The following is an 8,597-nucleotide window of genomic DNA, read 5'->3' as shown; positions in this document are numbered from 1 at the left end:
AGACAAAATTGACAAATTATTAAGTCTTTGCTGATGCATAGTTGATCTTAAACAATTTTTTATGATTTTTAACTTCGAGAAAGATTTTTCACCTGATGCTACCGAAAGTGGCAGAGTTAATAAGATTCTTAATGTTATTGCTGTATTGGGAAAAGTTGAAATTAATTCGTTTCTAAAGAGGTATTGTAAAAGTGTATGTGGATCATTAGACTCGATCGTTACCTGGAAAGTGTAGTTTTAAAGCATTAATCTCATCAAATAAGTCCACGCTGTCAATGTCTGTTTCATTTCTCGAGTCGTCTTTTAGTTTTGAATGTAAATCATTACAATGCTTTAGTAATTCATCTTTTGTGTGGCTAAATAATTTGCTATTGAAAAAGCCAAACACATCGTCAAATGCTTGTAGTTCTTCAAATCGACCTCTTAAAAAAATTAATGTCTGATCAAAGATTCTAAAAAAAAACTCTACTTTATAATTGGGTTTAGGATCTAACAGAACTTCGTCGCGTTGTTCATACTCAAATTGTTCGGGTTTTCGTTTTGGACGGAGTGATTTTACAGGAGGGAAATCGGCTTTAATGTTGAGTTCGTGAGCTAGTTTGGTAGCTTCCTCTAAAACTACTTCAAAATGTTCATCTGTGCGACATTCCTCAAATTTTGCTACTAAATATTTTAACAAATTTATACATATTTGTGTATTTAACCACAGGCTTTGCATCATTTTGCTTAATGAATTAATTTCGTTTAAAACAACGAACCAAATAATAATTGAGCATATAAATTTATAATTTTGCATGTTTAATGCAAGTGAATAAGCTTTGTGTGTTGTAGTGTTGTCCCAATCCGAAGAATTTTCTGATATCTCCAGCAGAGTCTCAAATATTTTGTCGAAGGGATAACGCAAAAGTTTGATTGCGTCAATTCTACTTGACTATCGCGTAGCACTTAAAGATTTTAGTTTTATGTCGGGTGAATATCTGCAAATAATGGACCATTTTTTTGTAGATGAAGAGAAAAAAACATAAAGTTCTTGGATCAAGTCAAAGAAATTAATAGTTTCGTGCGAAATCCTTGCTGCATCATTGACTACCACAAATTCAAAGTATGAGCTGAACAAGGAACACAAAATGCGCGACTATTAATTTCTTAAATTCTCTTTTGCAATCCAATATCTTTTCCACGCATATTAGAGCCATTATCATATCCTCGGCCACTCAAATTTTGAATATAAAGGTTTAACTCTGAAAATAATTTTAAAACAAAATCTAACAGATCCTCGCCAGTAGAACTGGTTATCGGACAAAAACCTATGAAATTTTCTCATATCTCTATTTTTTGTTTGTATTATTTAAGCAAACATGTCTCAGTATTATTGTTAATTGCTCTGTGTGACTTGCATCTGGTGTGCAGTCTAAAATAAGGTAAAAATACTTCGCTTCTCTTACTTTATCCAAAATATAAATTTTTATTTTCCTGCCGAGTAAATTGATGATTTCATTTCGAATTTCGTCTACTAAATAATGAGCCGCATACGAGTTGAATCTGACCTAGAGGATTCAATTTTAAGAATGTTTTCCCGCATAATTGAATCAAAAGATGCAATCATTTCTATTGCTTTAAAAAATTTCCATTATTGTGTTCAAACAATATTTTCGATGAACTCAAAAAGCCAAACATTGACGCGATAAAAATGTGACGACTGCAACTATTCTTTCTAGCACATCGTACCAATACTTTTTTTCGGAATCTAATAGCCTCAGTTGCATTTGATTTATGGTTGTCTTAGTTTTTAACATTTTATTCATTTGCACCAGGATTTTGCGTTTTGATTATGGGAAACACTTGTTTCATGCCTTTTTAAATTTAATGATAAATGCTGCCAATCTGAGAAGCCTTTTGCATCACTAAAACTACTTGAATTGTTGCCAAAAATTTTACAATAGAAACAGTACACTGAATCTTTCAAAATGGAATAAACAAGCCAATCTCTATTGACTTTCTCACCCAGGCCCGTGTCCAGAAATTCATAAAGGGAGGGGTTTTGGTTTCAATGTTTCTTCGTTCTTACTTGCATTTCATTTCTGTTAAATGGTTACAATGAGGGGGGTATAGCGGTTTGTGTTGGGGGGGGGTTCCAAATTTTCAGACGTTGTTTTAAGTGATATTATCAATTCTATTATTGGGTTTTTTGCAGTAGAGCATAGTTTTTATTCAGCCCCTGCATATCCGGATCAAATTTGTAGTTAAAAATATGTACTTATATAACGATTTAAAATTATGAGTGCAAAACAGCGGCGCAACTAGGAAATAGTTTTAAGGGGGGCACATTGAAAAAAATTCTAATCTGATAACGGGAGGCCGAAGTCCTTTCCCGGGAAATTTTTTGAAATTTTTAGTTTTAAAAATGGAATTTTAGATGGTACTTGGCCTTGCGGAAATTTGTAGAAATTTACGCCTTAAAACGCGATTATAGGCCATATTTATTGACGTAAGGATCAGCTCGGAAACTCCCCCAGATCGTTTTTTCCCCTTGAAAAAAGATAGAAATCAATTTCTCCTCTCCCTTTCAAATTTTCCGAATTGAAATTCGAAAAACGCAATTGCAGACAAACTTTGAAGATTTTTACGAGAAGGGGATTCTGGTGCTGTTCCCTGTGCTAAATTTAAGTGCTAAAAACTTAAGCAATGTTCTAAGATATTAGAAGGAAGGGTTCAGAGGCTATTCCACTTAAATTTTTCGGAAGTGTTTAAAAAACCTAATTTTTGATGATGCTAAAGGAAGATGGTTCGAGGGCCTTTGCCTGATTTTTTTCTGAAATTAGTCTTAAAGACGTAATTGTAAGATCATATTTGGTAACATTAGGGCCCTAACCAATGGCGGATCCAGCCGATTGTTTTGGGAGGGGCCATCCGAAATTTTTGAACAAACTCCCCAGGGCCAAATTTAGCTCTATACCGCCCCTAGGCAAATTTGAAATCTGCGCCCCCCCCCCCCCCCGCCTCCAAAAGAAGCAAAGTATCCTTGGCTCAAAAAAAACGTAAAAAAGTGTTCCCCAGATTCAAATTGTCAAACTTATGAAGAAATGATGGCGTTTCACATTCTGAGACGCTCCGATGAAATGATCACAGTAATCTCCCAAAACAATTTTTATTCGGCAAGTTTTGCTGATGATTCAGCAAATACCATGATTGAAAAACAATTGACTTCTATAAGATGTGTGAAAGTAATTATAATTAAATTACAAGAAAAAATTGTCTCTGTGGAAAATGAAAGAATGCTAATATTTTACTTTCAAGAATAACAATTTAATTCAAAAAATGTGTGTTATAATAGCAAATTTGCCGCCCCTGAAAAGTTTGCCTCCCTACGCAGCTGCATACTTTGCCTATTGGGAAATTGGATCCTGATAATTCCCCAGAAATTTTATTAAAATGAAGTTTTAAAAACTCAATTTTCGGGGTATCGAGACATTAGGTGAGGGGGTGGATTTAAGAATCTCAATCGAAAATGTTTCAAGATTTAAATTTCCGAGTAATTTTTGAAAATTAGGAAACTAACGCATTTTGTTTATTTTTTATGATGTACGGAGAAAGGTCAGGTTTCGGGCGCTGGCCCCAAAATACTTTTTTGAAAATAAAGCTTAGAAACTAAAATATTCTGTCATTATACATAGAGAAGTTAGAAGAGGAGGGGTGCTCTTCTAGCTGTTCAGCTGTCCAGCCTAAAAATGCACTTTTAGGTAATGTTTGCTTACATTAAAGGAAGTGTGAAGGTGCTTAAAATCCTTCCTTCCTGAAATATTTTGCTTTGCCTTTGAGGCTCTAAAAATTCGATTTTGAACTATATTTATACAAATTTTAGAAAGGGGTGGAAGATTCGTGAGGTCCTCTAAAAAACCTCCTTTTAAAGCTATCATCACGATATAAACTAGGAAGGGAGGGGGTCCTATCAAAACTCGTTTGTAATTGAAGTCCCAAAAAAATTCATTTAAGTTGCTTTTAAGCAAGTTAAGTGATAAGGACTGGATAAGCTAGTTTCCGTTGACATTTTTTCCAAATAAAAGACTTAAAATGCAATTTTTTGCTACATATCAAATCATTTGTGAAATGGCGTGGGAAAAGGGGGTTCTCCTCCTAGTTTCGAAATTAAAGCCATAAAAAATAAAATTTAGGCTCTCTTTGGTTTTGTGAACAATAGGTATACTCTGAGAACCGCAGCATTCAGAGATCGTCCAAGTGTCTGTAGTTCGAATCAAAAAATGATGAAAAAGATGGAGAAAAATTTTGGAAATAAAAGTTTTGTTTTGAGGATAGGGGTATAATTTATCTCCCAATTAAGGCCTTCACTTCTTTTTCAGTAAAATACATGTGTTAAATTTTGTTATCTTCTCATAATATTTTTTTCTTTTTTTTTTCCCTTAAAAAAATTCCTACAATCACAAGGCTTTGGGAGGGGCCATGGCCCCCATGGCCCCCCTCTAGATCCGCCCCTGGCCCTAACAAAACGGAACCAAATTGAACTTTACGCGATTTTCGAATGGAATTTTAAGCGATTTTGTTAGATATTTGGGGGCTTTTTCTGAAAATTCTGCGAAATTGAAGATCTGGAAACAAAATTGATGCTGAGTAATGCTTTTGGAGGGGAGGGGGGGGATAGGAGGAGTATAATTTTGAAGACTTTCTTCTTTTCAGACGAGCTAGAAAAAGAAAAAATGTCGGTAAACTTCAAATATATTTTTTTTTAATGCTGTATATGCTTCAACATTAAAGTTAGTTTTAACTCAAATATGTACTTTCTTTTTGGTTTTTTATTATATTTTCCCCAATGGGAGGGATTTAACCCCTAAAACCCTCCCCTTGGACACGGCGCTGTTCTCACCATTTGAAAGAATTCTGTTGTAATAATTGGCAGCAAATTTTCTACCAGCGTCATTGATGGGGAAGTTGTGATTATGTACCTGAACAGGACCACGACCTACCAAAGCATTCGCATTATGAGTATCAATACTTCCAGGCCACGTTCCCGGATCATCACCACATTTTTCACGAACCGTGGATGAACCGCCGAAAGATACCGAACCTCAGGAAAATCCTTTCAGACGCATACATCTATCCAACCCTTCAAGCTTTCCTGGCCGTATTTTGTCACGGAAGACATGAAAAAGAATTCTGTAAATTGTGAAACACATTTTATCTCATCCCCGGCTGGCGACCGGACTCCAATGAGCTGGGATAATCAGCACATAAGTTTTCCCCCCGACCTTCTGGAATGGCAGATTTTCGGCAAATGTCCTGGAAAGTTGCATGAAATTCGAACCTTATGTATCACATGCGCTCATCATTTCAAAATTTTCCTGGAGGGCTCAAAAGATACATATTTTTCAACGCATATTGCAGTAGACGGTCAAAATTCGAAATACCAAAAATCCGAAGGCACTCCCACGAAGCTTTTATAAATTGCTCAACTAATTGCTAAGGAACAGATGCCTTTCGTGAAATGCATCTGTTTTCCTCACAGTGCATACAGGGGCGGACTGGGTCCTCAAGAGGGTGCCAGCCTTGATCCCCAAAGCACGCAAATTAGAAATAAATAAATAAATCAACTAAGACACACAGGTTCGAGGGCTCAAAAAAAAAAAAAAAAAAAAAAAGCCGACCCCATCTTCGGATTGTCCTGATCATATGTTAAAAATTACCTTGCTTTTACGGAAAGAATATATCGGGCTTTAGAAGATCAGCCATTTAACTTCACATCCCAACCCCGCACGTCACTACCTTTTTGGCTTGATGTCCCAACGGGGCGGCAACACTGTACAAAGTGACCGAACAAAACACAAGCAGAACAAGTTTTTACTACACTGCCAATGAATAAACCGTGAGCCCCTCTCGAGCCTCGAGGGTTGCTTTTCATTTATTTTTTCCTCTTGTCTCGATATACTTCCAAGAACATCAGGGCTATCTGGTCTGCTTGGGCTGGTAATTGAGTGAACATTGGAAAAGATCAAAAAAGGTCATGAGACTCTCTTCCGCCTGCTTTTTATTGAGCACTGGCCAAAGGTGGTACTAAGAGTGAAGTTAAAAGAGTCCTCTTTCCAGCTATTATTAAATTTTCTCGCACTGAATGGACTCCTATGGGGGAGGGGGGGTCGTTTTGAGCAAACAAAATTTTTTGGAAAGTCAAAACTGATTTCTTTTTCTTTTTTAATTTGTTCCCCGCCATTTAGCATGTTGAAACTGGCTTTGTCGCCCCTTCGGCGCCCCTTTGGCGCCCCTCAGGCGTGCGGCGCACGCCTTGCACGCCCGCTTACGGCGGGCCTGAACTGCTTGAAGGTAAAAAGACTGTTTCCAAAAGACAATTGTGGAAAGCCTTAAGAAAGGTGTCAGTAACGCTCTTAGGAAACTGTAAGAGGATTTATTTTAAATGAAAAAGTGAGAAATTAAAAGAGTGGCAAACAAGTTACAGAAATTTGTTATTTGAGCTTCCCTGAGCTTTGAAGTGCACTTTTCTCCATTCCAGTTTGGGTCTTGAGAGGAGGAACGTGAGATTCCACTGATTAAATATTGAGGACGCAAGAGGAAATATTAAAGTTGGAGGAACTCAAATATGATGGCAAACTCATGCTGAGTTTTGCAAAAAGGCCCATCACTAGAACATTACACACACACGTATTCTATAGAGAGAATGTTAAACGTTTTTCCTCAGTGGAAAGAAACATCAGAAGTAAACGTAATTCTGCTACGTGAGTTGTAATTTTGTGGCGTAATATTTTTATTGAGGTTCATTTTTTATTTGGATTTTATTTATATCAGCTTAAAATTTCTTAAATTAAACCATTTATTAGGGCTCGACCGATGGCATTTTTTGGCCGATGGGCCGATGCCGATTGTTGGCCGATTGTTCAAAGATGGCCTATGGCCGATTGCCGATTGTTTTCCTCCAAATGGCCGATTGCCGATGGCCGATGGCCGATGCCTTTGGCCGATGGCAAAGAAAAAAAATGTAACGGAAATAAATTGATAAGATTGTCAGGGATTTAAAGGATCATTGATTCATTTCACTTTACTTCCTTTCTACGAATAAGGACTTGTAATCAAAAAAAAAAAAAAAATCAAACTTCGACCTAATTTCTATTTTACGATCACCCAATTTAAACTTCACAAGTTTTTTCGGTACATCTGTACACGCATATGTACCAAAGAACATATAGATGACCAAAATATCCATTTTGAACACCTCCTCAGTTAATTATCGCCAGTTCTCTTACGATGTTTTCATACGCGTATGTTCCTCAGAAGTAAGTTGAAAACTCATACATACGTAGTATGATCTAAAAGTTCGAGGACAAGCAATGTAAAACCTTACCTGAGTAGTTCACATTACCGAAGCACATCTATCTACAAAATAATCACCTTGAACGACTATGCACTTCTGCCAACGTTCGTATAGCTTTTAGAAGCACTCCTGGCAGCCATTTTTCGCAACCTCCTGTAAGGCCTCTTTGAGCTGCTACTTTTAACTTCGTCGTAGGGAAGAAGGCGACTTTCATGTTGAGGATGCACGGTTTGATTGCTCAATGCTCAACGCTCTGATATGACAAACAAATAACGTAACGTTTCTTCGGACTTAGCTCCGTGTGATTCTTACCTGTTCCCAGCAAAAAAACATTTGCATGGATGCCGCTTTCTTCAGTCAGAAGAAGATAAAGCTGTATCGTAGTAGGTTGCAAAAAAGGCTTCCTGGAGTGTTTCCAAAAGTTATATGAACACTGGCAGAAGTACATAGTCCCTCAAGGTGACCCTTTGAAGGTGGATGTGCTTTGGTAATGTGAACTATTCTGGGTAAAGTTTTATACAGCTTGTCCCCGAAATTTTGGATCGTACTACGTACAATCTATATAGGCTGTAGTTATTCTTCTCTTTTTTGACTGTGTATGATGATAGAAAAGGAACAACAGTCAAAAAAGAAAAAAAAGGGAAGAAAAACAAAGACACTGTTTAATAACCAACTGATTTGTTTGTTTTTTTTTTTTAATTAAATATAAAACTAAGATTTCAGCAATATTGTAGTAATATATGGATTATGTACACTATACATAGTTAAAAAACTTTATGTTGTTTAATCATTCAAAAAAAATTTAAAAATAAAAATACGAAACCGTCAACATATTACGCAACTAAAGTAGAAAGATTGCACGTGGACATTTTTAGCCTACTTTCCCAGTAAAAGTCAGAAAAAGGAGAAAAAAGCATGAAAGAATGCTTAATGCATCTTAAAAATGTCGCGAAAAACAAACAAATAAATAAATAAATAAATCAAAAATAAATAAAATAATTAAATACATATCGAAAAATTAAAAATTGGAAAGTAGGGTATTGAGATGGGGAAAAATGTCTGTCGGTCTGTCTGTCTGTCCCCCCCCCCCCCCTAATAACTTTTGAATGAATAGTCCGATTCGAACAAACTTTTTTTTGTTCGAAAGATCTCGGCGAGAACACCTCATTTTACATATTTCACTTTTTGATTTGAACTATTTTTTGTTCAATTTTGAACAGTTCAAAAAAACTTAACATTAGCGTCTACGGGGAAACTGAAAGTC

The sequence above is a fragment of the Uloborus diversus genome, chromosome 2 (assembly GCF_026930045.1).
Source record: "Uloborus diversus isolate 005 chromosome 2, Udiv.v.3.1, whole genome shotgun sequence".
Lineage (NCBI taxonomy): Eukaryota > Metazoa > Arthropoda > Arachnida > Araneae > Uloboridae > Uloborus > Uloborus diversus.
This window is presented reverse-complemented; position numbering follows the sequence as displayed.